The sequence below is a fragment of the Canis aureus genome, chromosome 5 (genome assembly GCF_053574225.1).
Source record: "Canis aureus isolate CA01 chromosome 5, VMU_Caureus_v.1.0, whole genome shotgun sequence".
NCBI classification, from domain to species: domain Eukaryota; kingdom Metazoa; phylum Chordata; class Mammalia; order Carnivora; family Canidae; genus Canis; species Canis aureus.
Genome location: NC_135615.1, coordinates 55,721,217 through 55,741,109, shown reverse-complemented (window position 1 = coordinate 55,741,109; position 19,893 = coordinate 55,721,217).

Here is a 19,893-nt window from a genome sequence, read left to right as displayed (position 1 = left end):
GAGCTCAAAGCACAAGTCATAAAACTGTTGGGAGGCCTCAGTGACCGCGTGGGTTAAAGGCCCGGCTGGGAGGGTACAAGTGGGGGTGAGCCCAGGGCAGACCCCAGCCTGACACCTTAGCGGGAATTAATTCACGTTGTCACCCTTCCCAGGAGCGTCTGCGTTTTCAGTAAACGACACAGAATTTCAGCAGCTGCGCAGGTGGAGGATCGCTTGGGATTGAGGGCTGTCTGGCCCGACGGTCAGCGCGCAGGTGGAAAAGCCATCCCGGTCTCCCCCACCGCAGACACCGCCAAGCCGAGCCCCGCGTCCTCCTGGAGCCGCGCCTCCAGGTTCTGTGGGCTGTGGGGGTGCAGGAGCTCCTGCCCGGCGTCCCGGGGAGCAAGCGGGCCCGCACCCCACACCCCCGCACCCGCACCCCGCACCCCTGCACCCGCACCACGCACCCTCCACGCACCCCCCGCACCTGCACACCCACGCACCCCACACACACCGGCACCCTCACATCCGCACCCCCGCACCAGGCACCCTCCATGCACCCCGCACCCCCGCGCACCCGCACCCCATGCCCCCGCACCCCCGTGCAACCCCGCACCCACGCAGCCCCGCGCACCCGCACCCCTGCACCCCCCACGCACCTCGCACCCCACATCCCCGCGGACCCTCACCTCGTACCTCCGCACCCCACCACCCACCCCCGAACCCAGTACCCCCGCGCACCCCGTGCTCCCGCACCCCCGCACCTGCACACCCCACGCTCCAGCACCCCCACACCCCCACCCCTGCACCCGTGCACTTCGCATCCCCGCACCCGCACGCCCAAGCACCCCACCCCCACCCCTGCACCCCGCACCCAGCGCTCACGCACCCGCACCCCTACACCCCCACATCCACGCGCCCCGCACCCCCACACTCGCGCACCCCGCACCGCGCCCCAGCACCCGCACCCCCGCACCCCCACACCTCTCCTCCCTGCACCCTCACACCCCAGCACCCTGCCCCGCGCCCCCACACCCCCACACCTCGCATCCCCACACCCCCACACTCCCGTACCCCCACCCCCACCCCTGCACCCGTGCACTTTGCATCCCCGCACCCCCACGCCCAAGCACCCCACCCCCACGCCCCCCACCCCCACCCCTGCACCCCCACATCCACGCGCCCCGCACCCCACACTCGCGCACCCCGCACCGCGCCCCAGCACCCGCACCCCCACACCTCTCCTCCCTGCACCCTCACACCCTAGCACCCTGCCCCGCGCCCCCACACCCCCACACCTCGCATCCCCACACCCCCACACCCCCACTCCCGTACCCCCACCCCCCACTCCTGCACCCGCGCCCCCGCAACTGCACCCCAGCACCCCGCAACCCCGCGCACCCCGCGCCCTCGCACCCGCATCCCTGCACCCCCACATCCGCCCACCCGGCACCCGCGCCCTCGCACCCCAGCACCCTGTCCCCGCACCCCACATCCCAGCACTCCGCCCCCGCGCCCCCACACACCCGCACCCCCACACCTCGCACCCCCGCACCCCAGCACCCCGCACCCTCGCACCCCCACACCCCGCACCCCAGCACCCCGCACCCTCGCATCCCCGCACCCCCACACTGCACACCCCAGCACCCTGCACCCCCACACCCTGGCACCCCGCACCCCAGCACCCCGGGCGAACTGGGGCCTCTTAATCAGCGCGGCGCGGGAGGCGGGGCGCAGCTGCTCCAGGCCGCTTCCCGAGCCCGCCCGGGGACTGTCATCTACAATCTGTCCCTCTCTGCAGCCGGTGACTTGTCACGTGACAGCCGCGCCCGGGGAAGCAGGATGCTCCAGACGCAAGTGTCCTTTCCCGCGACAGCTGCGGGGGGGGCGCGGGCCCCCGGGGGGGCGGGGGGTGCAGAGCCGCCCGCGGGGGGCCGGAGCGCACTAGCGCTTGCCTGCGCCGCTCGCGCCCGCTGCCCCGCGGCTTATTCCATCTTTTGCCCAAACCGCAGCTACAAAGGGGGAGCGATTCCCCTCGACCCTCGCTAATGGGTCCGGGAGGGGCGAGCGCACCGGGCGGTTGCCGTGGTAACGTCCCGCTTTATTCATAGCCCCAGGAGCTGTGCTCGGGGAGTGGGAGGTTGCGGGCAGGTTCTAAAGCGGGGAGCCGGCCCCGTTGCGCCTTCCACCTCCATTACACCTACAGCGGCCTCGCCTCCATCGCTTACATTTTAGAATTCTGCAGCTTAAAAAAAAGAAGAAAGAAAAGCAAAGCAAAGCCCAGAGAACGGTGGTAAAGAGCAAAGAGCGCTGCCCCGGGAATTACAGGACCGGGGCCCAGGCCCCCACTACCCCAATAGGCAGAGCCTGACTCCCCCGGCCTTTCCTGCCCTCATAGCCACTCCCGTGCACAGGCCCCTCTTCTAGGCTCTTCTGAGCCCCGCGCTGGACTCCCAGGTCTGCCTCCAGGCCTGCTTTCTGCTCCAACCAGAGCACGTGGCCTCCTCCCCTAGAAGCACTGGCGTGCACTCCCCAACACCCTGGAAGGTCAGGGTCACTTGTTTTTGCACCTCCTCCTGCCATCTCTGCTGAGGGAGGAGAATCCCAAGACTACAGGGTGAGCTGTTACCTGCTTCCTTTCCACCGATCATCCGCAACCAGGATGCCCTTGGCACCAGAGAGGAGGAAGAAGAGAAGGGGGGTCGGCGGGTGGGGGGAAGGAAAAGCCTGGGCAGCTAAGGCTGATAAAAGCAAAGCCATCGTGGATGTATCTTGCAAGAAGTTGCTGTGGCCAAGTTCAAAAAGGGTGTTGCCTGTGTTCTCCTCTAGGATTTTGATGGAATCTTGTCTCACATTTAGATCTTTCATCCATTTTGAGTGTATCTTTGTGTCTGGTGCAAGAGAGTGGTCTAGTTTTATTTTTCTGCATGTGGATGTCCAATTTTCCCAGCACCATTTACTCTGGGAAATGAACTAGGGGTGGTGGAAGGGGAGGAGGGCAGGCGGTTGGGGTGACTGGGTGGCGGGCACTGAGGGGGGCACTTGACAGGATGAGTACTGGGTATTATTCTGTATGTTGGCAAATTGAACACCAATTAAAAAAAATTATTAAAAAAAAAACAAAGCCATAGTTGGCATTCCCTGCCGTCTGTACCTAGACACTGATTTGGCACAGGCTGTACCCAGGCAGGTACAGGGGTTCAGGGGTAACAGGTGGGGTTCTTTGTTCTTTCTCTCTCTGCATCCTATCCGCCCTTTCTGCCTCAGAGGAGGTGGAGGTGAAAGCCACCTCAGGAAGGGGGGGGAACGTGACTTCAGAGAGGTCTCTGCCCGACTGGAAGAAGAGGAAAGACTGCCCTATACACCACCTTTGGGGAGCAGGGAGAGGAGGGGGGTGGCAAGGATTACACATATGAACATCTCTGTGGCACAACCCGGATGGAGAGGGACGGCTTTCGATGGGGTGAAGGTCTGGGGGCGCCTGGGCCGCTCAGGAGGTTAAGCGTCCAATGCTTGATTTTGGCTTTGGTCATGATCTCCGGATCGTGGGATGAAGCCCTGAGTCAGGCTGCGGGCTGGGCATAGAGCCTGCTTGAGAGTCTCTCTCTCCCTCTGCCCCTCCTCACCCTGCTTGCTAGCTCGCTCCCTCGCTCGCTCTCCCTCTCTCTCTCTCAAAAAAAGAAAAAAAATAGGTGGGCTGAAGTTCTGGCCAAAAGCAGAGAGGGGGCTTTGTGTCCCACTGTCTGTCTAAAACTCCATGAGGACAGCACCACCAGGTTGCCAAGACAGCTAGAGGGGGTGTGGACAAGTAGAGTAAAAGGGAAGGTAGGTGGGTAAAGGGCCTGAGTTTGCCTCCAGAGAAGCTTCAACAACCAGTGCTTGTCTCCTGGGTCAGGGAAGGAATCCAGAAGTTTCTCCCTGCCTGGAGGGCAGCTGATGGTAGCTGGTCACCTTAAAAGCAGAGACTGGGATCGAGGAGAGGATCAAGACTATAGCCAGGGCCTTAGGAAGATCACTTCTTGAGGGAGGAATCAACCCTAGAATGATCCAAGGTACTAAGCAAGAGTCAAAGAGAAATCAACCAAGAAGGATCATCCAAGTTCACCAGCCCCAGATTTCAGCAGCAACCCATGCAGTCACCTCAAGGCACAGACCAGTGAGGATGTAGGGGCTGCTGGGCCTAAGGATGGCTCTAACCCTATACCCAGTTACTCCCCGGGAGGAGGAGAAAAGGAAAGGAATTGGGGGAAAACCAACTTTGAGAGCTTTGTGAATACTTGGAATTGATTAAATTGTTAAAAAAAAAAAAAAAAAGACTGTTTTAAAGTGGAAAGGCTTTACAATGATTAACCACCAATGCTGTGTCTCCTCCATCATCACCTCTACCCCCACCCGTGGTGCACTGGTAACTGTTCCACAACCATCCATCCAGAGGGGGAAGGAACCCTGATCTGTGGTGTTTGCTAGTTTCTACGGCGTATTCTCACCGAGGCCAATGCCAAGCCACCAATATAATATTACCAAACATGGAGTTGGGAAGAAATGTGCGGAGGGAAGTCATTCTACAGTGTTTCTACCACAGAGATACAGTGGATGGAAATAACTCCAAGAGCATAGAGAATAGTAAAATTATTAGGAAGTGATGTTTTGTGTACTTATTATCTTTATTTCAATATCATTTCATTGTAAGTTTAAATAAGTTATATAATTTTAGATGAATTTCTAGTAATAGCTGGGTTTAACTGGCTCACAAGACTTAGAGAAATGTAACAGTTGGCTCTGGTGAGCTGGTTTGAACCTGCTCCAGCTCACCATTGCCCCCCACCCAACCCCCGTACCCCTAGGGTAGAATTCATGAGGAAATCCTCTCTTTCAGTGATTAAAAAAAAAAAAAAAAAGAAAAAGAAAGGCAACACAAAGCTACAGGTTTTTTCCAAATCTAAAGAGATATAGTAATTTTTTATCTATAATGCTTGATTCTGAGGTTGGCTGCTTTTTGTCCCAAGTATCTCAGTGACATCTCTTTTAGTTTTAACTTATACCTGGTCATACCTGGTCAACCAACCTCTGCCCTAGACCCTACACTTTGGAAGCCCCTGCTCTGGCTCTGCTTCATCTTTGCCTCTCCTCACTGGATGCAAAGTTCAAGAGGGAAAGGGGCCCACAAGAACCTCGGTCCTTCCCTTTTAACCCATCTATCGGGAATGCAGGATTCCCCTCCCGCAATGACCATGCGCCTGCTTCCAGAACTCTGCAGGCCTCTTCCCTGGATCTGTTCTCCCAAGGGCAAACTCCACTGCTGCTCGTGTGCTCACCCATTGGCTTGAGTGGTGACCAAGAGCAGGATCTTGGTGGCAGTGGATAGAGGTTGGATGTTCCAGCCAGGATATGTGTGCTATACGTGGGCAATGCCCTTCGATGGTGCTACATGGAACTAGGGATGGCATGAGAATAGGGTCTTTATGTGCACTCTTGGCCAGGGCCCCATGGGCAGTAATGGGCTCTGTGCTCTAGTCCCCAGCTCCACAGAATGTATCTTTCTTTCTACTTGCCCCTCTCATGGCTACCAGGACAGCTCCGTAAATATCACGGAAGGAGTCCCAGCCAAAAGCTGAATTTGATCATTTCTTTGGTGTGAGAGTCTAATCAGAACCTCAGCAGAGTTAACATGACTGCCCTTGAAGACCAGGCAATGACAAGTCCTACCAATGCTATGACAAGCTGTCTTAACTTGGCCTGCCACTCTCATAAGCCTGAAAAATCATCCCTAATGGCTTCAGGTCCTCCAGGAAGGTGAGAAATTGAAAACTCTATTCAGTTCAAAGAGCATTTGCTGAGTACCTATTATGGGCAAGGTACCTTTGTTGGCGCTTTATGCTTAATCATGTGAGAAAGACATTAGGCTCTGTCACCAGGGAATGTATCATATAATGCACTCAAGGAGGTAGGGCCTGATGAAATTGCACATTAAAATACTGCAACGGCAGGTAAAATTCTGTCAGTATGATAGCAGGTTAAAAAGTGCATGAGAAATTGCCAAAAACTGGAAGCAACCAAGATGTCCTTCAATGGATGAATAGGTAAACAGTGCTGTGTTCATAAAATGCAATATTATTCAACAATAAAAATAAATGAGCTATCAACCTGCAAAAAAAAAAAAAGAATCTTGAATGCATACTGATAAGGGCAAGAAGCCAATTTGAAAAGGCTACATACTATAGGATTCCCACTGTAGGACATTCTAGACAAGGCAAAACTATAGAGACAATAAAAGATCAGTGGTTGCCAGGGTTTCAGAGGGAGGGAGATGAAAAGAGAATTTTTAGAGCTGTGAAGCTGTTCTCCACGATACCGTCATGGTGGATATCTGACATTTTGCATTTGCCAAGACCCAAAGAACTGTACAATACAGAAAGTCAACCTTTGAGGTAACTGTGGACTTCAGTTAGTAATAATGTACTGATACCAGTTCAATAATTATAACAATCGTATAACAGTAATGCAAGATATTAATAAAAAAGGGAAACAGAAAACTAACAAGTGTTGGCAAGGATATGGAGAAATTAGAGCCCTTGTGCACTGCGGATAGGAATGCAAAATGGCACAGCCACTATGGAAACTGTGTAGAGGTTCTTCAAAAAAAGTCAAATTTAGGATACCATAGGATTGAGCAATCCCAATTCTGAGTATATGCCTGAAAGAATTAAAAACAAAGATGGGAACAGGTATCTATACACCTAAGTTCATGCAGCATTCTTCACAATTGTCAAAAGGTGGCAATAACCCAAATGATCACTGATGTATATAAATAAACAAAATGTGATATATGTATATAAAATAGAATATTATGCATCCTTAAAAAGAAATGGAATTCCGGCATATACCACAACATGTGTGAATCTTGAGAACATTATGCCACGTGAAATAAGCCAGACACACACACACCACACACACACATAAATATTGTTTGATCCCTCTTATATGAGGTACTAGAATGGCCAGATTCATAGAGACATAAAGTAGGGCAGAGTTAGAAAAGGGAAAAAGGAAAAGTGGGGAGTTAGTGTTTAATGGGTACAGAGTTTCAGTCTGGAAGATGGAAAAATTCAGGAGGTAGAGGGTGGTGACCGTTACATGACTGTGTGAATGTACTTAATACATCAAAAAATTACGCTTAAAAATTGTTAAAATGGTAAACTTTATGTTATGCATATTTTGCCACAATAAACAATGATAATAATAGGGGAAACTGTGTGCAGGGGTGGGGAGTATATGGGAACTCTTTGTACTATCTTCTTAATTTTTCTATGAACCTAAACGGGTCCAAAAGACGAAAGTTAGGGGCTCCTGGGTGGCTCGGTTGGTTAAGGATCTGACTCCTGATTTTGCCTTAAGTCATGATCTTGGAGTCACAGAATTGAGCCCTCTGATGGGCTCCACACAGAGCGTGGAATCTGCTTGAGACTCTCCTCTCTCTCCCTCTCCTCACCCCTCCCTCCCTCTCTTAAAAAAATGAAGTTATTGGGGATCCCTGGGTGGCGCAGCGGTTTGGCGCCTGCCTTTGGCCCAGGGCGCGATCCTGGAGACCCGGGATCGAATCCCACGTCGGGCTCCCGGTGCATGGAGCCTGCTTCTCCTGCTTCTCCTTCTGCCTATGTCTCTGCCTCTCTCTCTGTGTGTGTGTGTGACTATCATAAATAAATAAAAATTTTTAAAAAATGAAGTTATTAATTTTTTTAAAACTATATGACAGGGGCACCTGGGTGGTTCAGTAGTTGAGCATCTGCCTTTGGGTCCTAGGATCAAGTCCTGCATCGGGCTCCCAACAGGAAGCATGCTTCTCCCTCTGCCTATGTCTCTGCCTCTCTGTGTGTGTCTCTCATGAATAAATATAAATAAAATCTTTTTAAAAAGTAGTATATGAGAGCTCAAAGATCCCAACCCATCGAGAGGACAGATCCAGAAAGACCTGTGGAGAGGGCAGCTTTTGAGACAAGCCTTAAAAGATGTTCAGATTCAACAAGGAAGACGCAGAAGAGGGAAGGAGCTACAGAGCCAAGAATGTGAGTGCATGTCCAGAAAGACAGACAGAACAAAAGAAAGATGGTTGGGATGGATGATCAACTAGTCTGACTTCAGTCTATAGGGATGTAGGGGAACAAAGTGAAACATATTTAGAAACATAAGTATATTCATTAATTTTTTAAAGATAATTTATTTATTTATTCATAGAGACAGAGAGAGAGAGAGAGAGAGAGACAGGCAGAGGGAGAATCAGGCTCCATGCAGGGAGCCTGACGTGGGACTTGATCTCGGGTGTCCAGGATCACGCCCTAGGCTGCAGGCGGCGCTAAACGGCTGCACCACCGGGGCTGCCCAAGTACATTCATTAATTAAACAATAATCATTTTAAAACTCGCTACATGCCAGGCCTAGTCTCAGCCAGCGGGGCTGCACGGACCGGTCCTTGTCCGCACAGAGCTCACGTTCTAGGGGGCTCTTCTGTGCAGGTCCTCGCGGCCAGATGAGGTGCAGCTTCCATGGGATCTAAGAGCAGCAGAGTTAGCCGTTATTTTACCCTAAATTATGAAGGGTGCTGGCCCTTGAAGACTGTGACCTCCAGAGACACCTCCTTCGGCCTCTCTTGTAAGCCAAATGTGAAAGTACAAAATCATTTTTCTGGTGATTCTCAGATGTTGATGAGGAGGGGCGAGGTGTTTTCCCACCCCTCAGAAATCTGAAGGGCGACCTCAGGCTGGACTGGAAAATTAACATGCCTTTAGAGATTCTGAGATGTGTCTCTAAGACAGAATGATACCGCCCCTCCGCTCTCACACAAATTAGGAGTTGATAAAACACAACACAACACAGAGACTACCGGGACTCCTGGGTGGCTCAGTTGGTTGAGTGTCTGCCTTTGGCCCAGGTCGTGAGCCCAGGGTCCTGGGATGGAGCTCCGGGCTCCTGGCTCAGGGGGGAGCCTGCTTCTCCTCTCCTCCCTGCTCATGTGCTCTCTCACTATCTCTGTCTCTCTCTTTAACAAATAAATAAATAAAATATTTTTTTAAAAAAAAGAAAAGAAAAGCAGGGACTACTCCAGGTATTTCAAGGAATGAATTCAATTCAGGGAACTGGAGGTCTGCAGAACGGTTACTAAAGCTGAGGAAGCAGAGGTCAGGGAAAGAGGTCATTAGCTTCCAAGGAGCTAATGGAATTACAGGACGTTCAGAAAGCTCCCGCTGGTGATCCCGGCTTCCTGCAGCGCCCACAGGGATGATTTGCAGGAGGACACCCAGAGGTCACTGCACAACCTCCCATCTGCCTCCTGGCAGGGCCACAGGCTCCCCTGCTGCTACCGCAGGAGCAGTGACACTCACTGCGCAGCACTTCTTAGCGGCAGAAAATCAACCAAGAGCTCGAAGGGGGGTATGAGAAAGATAGTCCCTGGCTTCCAGCCTCCGCAATACAGAGAAGCCGGAGATGGTACTCGGGGTGAATGCTGGTCACCAGGCCCCACTCCCCTGCTGTGGCTCAAACTGTGACTCCCAAGTCCCAATTCCTAGAAGCTGAAGGGAACTATTAGGAAACAGGGATTTTGCAGATGTCATCAAGTTAGAATGAGTTCATTCTGAATGAGCGGGGGCCCCATCCGATGAATGGCGTGACCTCATAAGGAGAAGGACATTCAGACACGGATGAGGCACGACGCCAGGGGACGACGGCGATGGGGACACTGCAGCAACACGCTGAGGGCTGTCAGGAACTGCCAGCAGAGCCAGAGGAGGCCAGCAAGCATCCTTCCCTGGAGCCTTCAGAGGGAACCTGACCCTGCTGACCCCTCGGTTTCAGACTCCCAGCTGCCAAGATGGGGGGACACACGGCACCGGGTGGGGAGCCGAGGCTGGGAGGGTGAAGACGGGGGTGGGGGTGGTGAGCAACGCCTGGCGCGAAGGGTTGTCCTGCTCCGGGAGGCCATCCCGAGGGAAGCAGGCAGACGAGGAGCACGGCCCGACCCTGTAGCCCAAGCTGGACGGGAGCAGTGAAAAGATCATCTCGATCTCCAGGTTTGGAAGGTCGGGGCTTTTCTGGCCCTCGATGCCGGAGGGGACCATGTAGATGGCTCTCCTCCGCACAAGTCAGCCCAGCAGGCTTGATCTCCAACTGGTACGGCCTGCAGCTAGAAAGATCCATGATGAGAAGAGAAGGGCTGTCTTCAACCATGGCTAGTGACCAAATGTTCCTGGACCAAAGTAGCTTTAGGAGGGAAAGAATAGCCCTGCCTCTGTTTTTCCATTTTCCCCTCAAGCCACGGATTCACGAATCTTCCCTGCCCGCTCCTCGGACAACCCCTGCACAGGCCATTCTAGCTCATTTTAGCTCATTCCAGGCTCATCCTAGGCTCATCCTTTCTCAAACAGGTTTCCCAGAATGAAACAGAAAAATCCTAGGAGTTGGCGGGTTGGCCAGCAGGAAGAGAGAGGGTCTGCTTGGCTGTGTCATGTGGGTGGAGGTAAGAAATAAGACAATGCCACCAACCTACAAATACTGTGAGAGTTTAAGCTTTGGTTCTTAAAAAAAAAAAAAAAAAAATCATTTTCCTGGACTGGTATCCAAGAGGCTCTTCTCTCCACATTTCCCTGGGCAGTATTTCTCCCAGAGAGTAAATCTCAGAAATCACGAAATAAGAGAAGTAGCAACTAGAATCCCAGTCTTGGGAAGTCTGGACTGAGCGTCCACTTGTTTGTTTGTTTGTTTGTTTGTTTGTTTGTTTGTTTTGGTCATCAGACTAGGAAATAGAAATTAACTTTGCCTATTTGGCCTAATAGGAAAGCAGAGTCGCCTGGAGGCTCAACACTGAAGCCCCTGGCCCGTGGGAGAAGGGTCCAGCTGACCGTGACATGTGTTGCAAACACCCATGGTCTCCTCCACTTTAGCTGCAGAGGAGCTTGCACATTAGCCACGACCACCTCCCAGCTCACGGGGTTGGTCACATTCAGGGGTGTCCCCAGGGGCAGAAAACCTTCCTGCATTTTCCAGTAACGAGAAACCTCATCTCCAAAGACTGTCAGAGGTGGAGCTTTTCGTTGCAGGATTTCCCTGCTAAGACCCGGCAAGGCTGCTTCCTGTTCTGACCTGTCTGTGGAGGGCTGGCAAGGAAAGAGCTGCCCCCCGGGGAGCTCTCTGCCCTAAGCTGCGCCCTCCCACCCTACGCCTCTGGGGCTCATCTCTACATGACATTTATCCAGGTCTGAGTCTGGAGTCTCCTCTCTGACACCAGCCCAGGAAAATGCAGAGACAGGACCCAGGCAAGGGAGTGCACATTGGCAGGTTTTACCCAGAGGTGATCTCTTCCTCCTCATCAGAATTCATTACCATCAGGATGGCAGGCCTTCTCATTAATAATCATGACAGTGACCAGCCCTCCTCATTTATCAACTTATTGCTCATCCAAAAATGTCGAGCAATCTAATATGATTAGGGAGCTGCATGCGAGTGTCTTTTATCTCAGTCCCCTTCTGGACCATTTAAAAGTCAACCTGGCTTTGCCTTTCATAAAGCCGAATAATCACTAGTCTTTACAGGACTGTGGATGTAGGATGGCCCAGAGCAGGGCCCCAAAAAATATACAATAATGACACACCAATTATTTTGAAATGAAGCTACTTGAGAAATAGGCAGGGCAAGAATACGCAGACCCTCCTCTGTCCCCCTGAAAGGAGGAAACAAGTCCCCCATATGAAAAATCCTTTCCCTGTACTGAGATATAAAAAAAGACATCCTTACCACCAGAGATGAGAGCTTTCAAGTCAAGAACACTATAAAGACAAATTGTGTTACTTTTCTGCAATCTACTACCTCAACTTCTAAATTCTGCTTAGAATTCCTTAGGAGTTAAAGCTCCCAGACACCTGTTTTCTTGATCCTCTCAATTACTCACAAATTTATTGTCTCTTTGTCCAAAATGTTTAATACTTGCCTGCTTTGGTCCTTTCTTTGGGTCTCAATTTCGTCACTGGATCTCCGTGCACATAGAACTTTGTTTTTGTGATCCTGTTAATCTGTCTCTTATCGATTTAATTCCTAAACCAGCTAGAAGAACCCTGGTGGGAAAGAAGGAAATTCTCACCTGTTCAGAATCCTAGAGCTCAAAAATAATCTCACGATATTAGTCAACTCAGTCTCCCTGTCTCCCTTCCAGGCAGAAGTGCATGCAAGCCATTGAGTGGAGCGGTCACCTCCAATCCATACCCACAACCAAAGAGAATATGTAACAGGGAGAGGGGAAAAAAGCCTAGATAGATACAGTTATCTCATGAAAGGAGTGTGTCTCGTTATAGTTAGTGCTTTACATGTATTATCACCACTCTATGAGGTATCATTATCCCCAGTTCATTAATGTGTAAATCAAGGCAGAGAGAGAGATTAAATAACTCATCTGAACCAGTGACAGAGGTGAGATTTAAACACAGGTATTGCTATTGTCCCAGAGGGTCCTTTACTCCTGTGCTCTGTTTTGATTTTTAGAAATGGAAGGGGAGGTAGAGAGGAGGGAGGAAGGGATGAGAGAAGAAATATTTTTTAATTTAAAAAATATATGTATATTTTTTGTTTTAAAGCTATAATAACCAAGGAGACAAGGCAATTTCCCAGATCCCATATCTGCCTTCTTCCTTCTGGGTCGGAGTCCCTGGGGAGGAGTTTAGGCCTTGGGCCAACCGGAGCCACAAGCCAGGCTCACTCAGTACTATTTATAGTGCTGAGCTGTTGGGCAGATCTCTTCCAAAGGGGATGTTTCCAGCTCTTTCCAATTCAAAACAGCTCTTGACAGCCCTGGGCAATAAGTGTGTGTTTAAGTGCTTTTATTTATCAATATCCTGGGTCTCACCGGATGCATAGATTAAAACAATATTAGTCTTCCTGGTTTACTGCTTGAGTGTAATAAATTAGTAGTGGCCATGCATTTTTCTCCTTTGTGTTGTACAAGAAAGAGCTGCTGTGGTCACTGATTTTTTTTTCTACCCCTTGGAAAGATAAAATCTAACTGTAAGAATGGCTTCAGCTGTACTTGTTTTAAGCATATTCTAAGATTCCTCTTCCCCCTCAGTAAGAATTCCGGGATCACAGCAAGTCCTCTCTCCCATGTAGCTGGTGTCATGAATTATGTATACACCATCCGCCATGGGGCCCACCAGTCCCCGATATTGAAGAGTCCTGATGAAATGCTGCAGCCAGCTGAAATTGTTTTCCAAAGACTCAGACAACTGACAAAATAGCTCCAGCTGCCAAAGCCAGCCCCCTGGTAAGGAGTGTGTGTCTTTATTTGGTGAAAAGTATGAGTTTGGTAGGTCAGCCTTGGATTATCACCAAAAAATGAATTAGGAAGTAGAGGTGGAGAGGGAAAGGGGTCAAGAATGGGAGGCCCTTATATACTGTTTCTTGGGGTTTATCTTATACTAGGATGGATTTGGGGGCAGGGAAAGAATGGCAGTTGCTCTCAATTTTTCCCTTCTGGCTACATGAAATAAAAATCTGTATTAATACAAACTTTGATGGGTAACCAGTCAACCAAATGACACCAAAATGAATTTTTGAAAAGAAAGCATTGTATTGAAAAAAAGCTTTTCAAAAGAATGGCCTAGAATCTCACAGGACTTCACACAGTTCTCTGTTGCAGCATAAGACAGCACCACAATGTTGGGCTACACTACATACTTGCTATTTTCTCTGTTTTTCTAGAATTTGCAGGTAAACTTGAGATCCAGGACCTGAGAGTTGAAGTCAGCCAAGTCATGGAGCCCTCAGATTTCCTTCATATTCTCCTTATATTTTGTTTTCTTTTCCAATTACAAAACCGATATATGTTCAGTGTAGAAAATTTGGAAAATGTAATAAGAGGTATAAAGGAAGAATTACTCATAATCCGACACTAGACGTAACCACTGTTAAAACTACATGTCCCTCTTGCCTTTTTTCTTTATATACACATACATCCATACGAGCACGCCTCACTTTATTTGTACTTTGCTTTGTTGCACTTCACAGACACTGTGTTTTTTACAAAGCGAAGTTTCGTGGCAATGCTGTGCAGAGCACGCCTATCGGCGTCATTTTTCCAACAGCATTTGGAAATCTCACTTCAAATCTCTGTGTCACATTTTGGTAATTCTAAGACTATTTCTAACTGTCATTAATATATTTTTTTAAGATTTTATTTATATATTTCTGAGAGACACACAGAGAGAGGCAGAGACCCAGGCAGGAGAAGCAGGCTCCCTGTGGGGAGCCCGACATGGGACTCGATCCCAGGACCCCAGGGTCATGACCTGAGCCAAAGACAGGTGCTTAACCACTGAGCCACCCAGGCGTCCCTACTATTTTATTTCTAACAGTGACCTGTGATCAGTGATTACAACTCACTGAAAGCTTAGATGATGGTTAATATTTTTTAGAAATAAAGTATTTTTTAAATTAAGGTTATGTACACTCTTGTTTTAGACATAATGCTATTGTACACTTCACAGACTATAATACAGTGTAAACATAACTTTTATATGCGTTAGGAAACCAAAAAATTCATTTGACTTACTTTATTGCAATATTCCCTTTATTATGTGGTCTGGAACCAAACCTTCAATATCTGTGTGGTATGCCTGTAGGTGTGCACATTTTTTAAAGATTTTATGTATTGACAGAGAGAGAGCATGCATGTGCAAGTGCAAGAAGGGGAAAGGGCAGAGGGAGAGAGAGAGAGAATCTTAAGCAGACCCTACGCTGAGCATGGAGCCCATGCCCTCAATTTTTCCCTTCTGGCTACATGAAATAAAAATCTCTATTAATACAAACTTTGATGGGTAACCAACCGGTCAACCAAACAACACCAAAATGAATTTTTGAAAAGCCATATAAGGAGACTTGCCCTCCCTACTAGCTAGGGGTTAGTACCCCTAACCAAGTACTAACACCAACCACAGCCACTGTTCATATTCCAGTCAGCATCACCTTAGTTTCATTCCTCACCGTGGCCTTGGCAGTTTGCTACAGTCACAGCAGTTGAATCTAGTCTGCAGTTTGTCACATCCCTATAGGACCAGCCTCACAGCGGCCCTCAAAAACACCAGTACTAGCTGGGCAGGGCCTCCTCAAAGTTCTGGGCCGCAGCCTCTTGGACCCCTCCTTGGAGCAGAGCCATTGGGACACGCTGCGGAGTAACCCCTTCTAGCGACCTGAGTTTTGGCTTCTATTCCAAGCTCTCAACTGGAAACACTTCCAACTTCTTCCCCTGTCCCCCCAGCTGCAGAATGGTAGCAGCTACACACAGTTTCTGAGGGACCTCAGCGTTCTTTCTTTGCCGTTCTAGTTTTTCAATAACTACTTAACAATTCCTTACATTAAACTCTCTCTGATAAAATAAGATGTGTGGTTCCATCTCCTGACTGGACCCTGATTGATACATTGTAGGAAGAGCAGGTGAAAACCTTGATATTGTCCCCATTTGCCACTGACAAGACAATCAGAAGCAATGCACTTTGGTGGCTAAAATGGCAGGAATGGAGGCCATGCTCAAAGACTTAAAGAAGCCTGGGATCATGGTCCCCACCACATTTCCATTTATTCAGTAGTCTGTCTCCTAGAAAAGTCAATTGGATCATTCCGCTGATGGAGGACGACCATACCCCTAACCAAGTACTAACACCAACCACAGCCACTGTTCAGATGCAGTATCTTGATTTACTACAACAGGTCGACATGGCCTCTGGCACTTCCTATAAGGCTATTGAATTGGAAAATGTGTTCTTTTCAACCCCCACTAGAAAGGAGAGGGGGGAAAGCAGTTGGCTGTCACTTGGAACAAAGAGAAATATACATTCACAGCCATGTCCTCTGGGCTGTGTTGCCCTCTCTGCTCTGTGTCACAATAGTGTTTAACAGGATCTTGATCATCTGGATAGTCTGTGAAAGGTCTTATAGATTCATTAGACTAATGACATCATTTATTCGTGCTTGGGGAGCAGGAAGTGGTGAGTACTCTGGATGCAAAGATCAGACACATGTGGATCAGAGAGTGGGAGATACACCTCACAACCAACCAAGGCTTTGCCTTGACCAGTAGTTTTCAGGTGGGACAGTCATCTGGGACGTGTCCTGTCACTCCAAGGAAAGAACAAATGAGTGTTCTTTGTATCTTGTGCTACTAAGAAACTGACACGATGCTTAGCAGAAGTTGTCAAGTTTTGAAGACCACACACATCACACTTGAATACTGTTCCAACCCATTCGTGAGTCAGTCAGAAGGCTGTTGCTTTTGAGTGGATGTTATGGGCTATACTGTGTCCCCCAACTTTGAACCCCTAACCTTCAGTAACTGAGAACATGGCTATATTTAAAGATAGGGCCTTCAAAGAGGTGACTAAGTTAAAAATGGAAATCCCTACAGTGGGCCCTAATGCAATCTGACTGCAGTGTTTTTTGAAGAGGAAATGTAGACATACAGAGAGGCAAAAGGGCTCTCACACACACACACACACACACACACACAAGAGAGGCCCTGTGAGGACACAGAGTGAAGGTGGCCACCAACAAACCAAGGAGAGGGGCCTTGGAAGAAACCAAACCTAGAGGCACCTCGATCTTACATTTCTAGCCTCCAGAATTGTGAGACAATATTTTTCTACTATTCAAGCCACCTATCTGTGGTGTGTGGGGAAATCAGCTCTAGAAAACAGATACAATGGGCCTGGAGCAAGGGAGAGCTCAGGAGCAGGTCTAGGTGTGGCATAAGCAACCCTAGTACTTAGGCTTTATGACCAGAGTATCCTATGGTGCTAGACTCTGCAGCATCCTTGACAAACCTTAGTAGGAGATTCACAATGCAGACCCCTGACAGTCTGGAGCAAGCCCAGGCCATCTGCAGGAGAGAGCTCTTCATTACAAAGAAAGCAGCTCCTGAATGCTTCTGAGCCCATGCAGGGACTGAGCACCTGGGCAGGGTACATTGAGTGACCACACAACCAGCACCACCTTTTATGGTTTGAGTATGAACAGACCTACCCAGTCATAAGGGCTGCACAAAAGAAATTTATTATAACCTGAGACTTAGACCTCTCCAAGGTAAAGGTCTAGGTTACTCCACCAGACAAGCAACCTAAACCTGCCAAAGTGCTGGCTGAGGAGGAAGGGCTTCTACAAAGGATGGAACAGAAGGAAAATGATGAGCATCTTGGCCAAATTCTAACAGTAGATAGTGAGATCCACCTTTCTTCCTATTGTAGATTCTTTCTCTTTTTCTTTGTGACCTTGCAGAATCAGTGATGAGGTAAAGTAGCCTAACATGGGGCACAGGTAATGTGTGTGGTACAAAGCCTGGATGTTAGTCCAGATGCTGTTGGTGGCCTGCCCAGAGCCCCTCACCCTTATTGCTTCAGAGTGCATCACCTTCTCCCTGTCAAGGCCTAGATTTATTTGTCTGGGATTTTTTTCTAGCAAACAGAGCGACTCTACTCCTTTGTACAACACCCAAATGTACCAGGAAGGAGCCAGGAGCCACCTCTAATAAATGATGGGAAATTGTGTAGAAATATTCCAGCTCCCTCACCTCTGAAGTGGGATGACGCTGAGGGCCAGGCTTCAGACAGGTACTCAGAGCTCCCCAGAGGGATTGCACTCCAGTCACCTACAGTGCTATCTTGCTTGATAAAAACTTTTGTTTACTGCACTCTCTTCCCTGGGTTACTTAATCCTCTAATACCCCTTTCTATGACCATTTTCAAAGTAAATGATTGGCTATACTATCCTAATGTCCACTTCTGGGGGAACCCAAGCTAAAACAAGACACTGCACCTACCAAAATATAGACAATCTCCAACCAGTGGCACATCCCTAATTCTCTCTCATTGTTGTTCAAGATTGTTCTCTCTATGGGTGCAGGAAAATGAGGCAGTGATGGGGAAAGTGTTACCAGGCCACTTAACGATCACCCCTACAAGGTTAGGCACCTTCTCTATTTTTCTGGGGGATACAAACCCTGAGTGCCTGTCTAGAGGCAGTAGAGAGTGGAGAATGCATGCCTCCCTACATTTTTCAGTTGTCACTCTCGCCTGATCTAACACCTGGGTGTGCCACAATCATTCATTCAATCTAATCCACTTGCCTTTTCTAAAACAAGAAGGGATTCCTCCCAGATTCTGGCATTTGCCACCACTGTTCCTACTGTCATCACTGCAAATTTCCACATTTTCCCTGTCTTCATTTTCTGAGCTGTCATACACACTTTAATGAATGTTGAATGAGACTGCAAGGAGGCGGTGGTGCTGCTGGCCATATGATACTCTGATCTGAACATCTGCAGTACTCCATCTCAAGAAGCAGTGAAGTGATAAAATGGAAGATGGAATTCTTAAAGGTTCATGGAAGCCATTTCCCTGGAATGGGCCACCTTTCCATGGAGAGCCACAGTAGAAATACGTCGCCAGTAATAAGCAGCATTAGGTACAGTACCGGAAATTCAAGTCCTCATTAACGTGGTTCCTCAAATGATTCTGAAGAAAATTATTCATGAGGTACGTGAGAGAAAGACAGAGAGAGAGAAAGAGAGACAGAGCTGGGTCTACATTTCAAAGGGGACTTAAATTATAATTATTTCTCCAGGGACCTAAACTGCTCATTCAGTGATGCTTCAAATATTTTGAGAATTAAAAAAAAACTATTTCATTTGAAATTAGCATTCCCAACTATTCCATTTCTGCAAGTTGACATTTTAATGGCCAAACAATCACCGTCCTGCAGTAAATTCCAGAAAGGTAGGGGTTACTTTCCTTTTGGGCTGGGTCATGATGTGAGTGATTTTTCACTGTTTAAGTTTCATTATCATCTGGGTGACACTTCTTGTAATAATAACCTTGCTTTGTTCACCGTCTTGTCATATTTATCTTTCTTGACCAGATGCCAGTCACGCTATGACCCTGTGATAGTAGCTGGTCTGCCCTGACCTTTGCAGCTATTAAACCCAAGGGAGCTAATAAGCAATTCACACCAACCCTAATTAGCTATTTCCAACAGCTGTAGGAAAGAAGTAGGTCTAAGCCTAAGGAATCTTTCCATCATAAAAATTGAGAGAAAGTTAACTTAAGCTGGTAAAAACCAAAAAGGAAATCACCTTGGAAAACCCAAGAAGAAGAAGAAAAAAAAAAGGAAAACCCAAGAAGCTTCTCAGCCACACAGAAATCCCATTTTAGCACCTCCAAAGCCTTCCAGTGTGACTCTGAACACTTATCTGGAGATGATGATATTGGTTTAAAGATTCAAACACATATTCAGTGTGATGCATCCAAAAGGTGCTAGAAGCTGAAGAATCATGAGACCATTTAATTCTTTTTTAAAAAAAGATTTATTTATTTATTTATTCATGATAGATGTAGAGAGAGAAAGAGAGAGGCAGAGACACAGGAGGACGGAGAAGCAGGCTCCACACCAGGAGCCCGACACGGGACTCGATCCCGGGACTCCAGGACTGTGCCCCGGGCCAAAGGCAGGCGCCAAACCGCTGAGCCACCCAGGGATCTCCTCATGAGACCATTTAATGAGCTGGGTTCGCAAACAAGATATATTGCACATTTGAATATACAACATTTGGGTCACCTAGACATCTAATCTTCTTGAATCCTCCATTTAGTATTGTCTGGGAATATGTTTTAAAATCAAGTCATATAAAAAAAAATAAAGTCAAGTCATAATTACATCTTTTTATTTAGTAATGAAAATCCCATAGAATAGCATTTATTTAATTTTAATGTGCACTAAGATTACCTAGAAGGGTCATCTCAAACCTCAGATGGTCTGGGATGGGACCTAAACATCTATATTTTAAGCAAATATGGACCAACTTTATCCTGAATTTTGCTTTTAAGAGTTCCAACA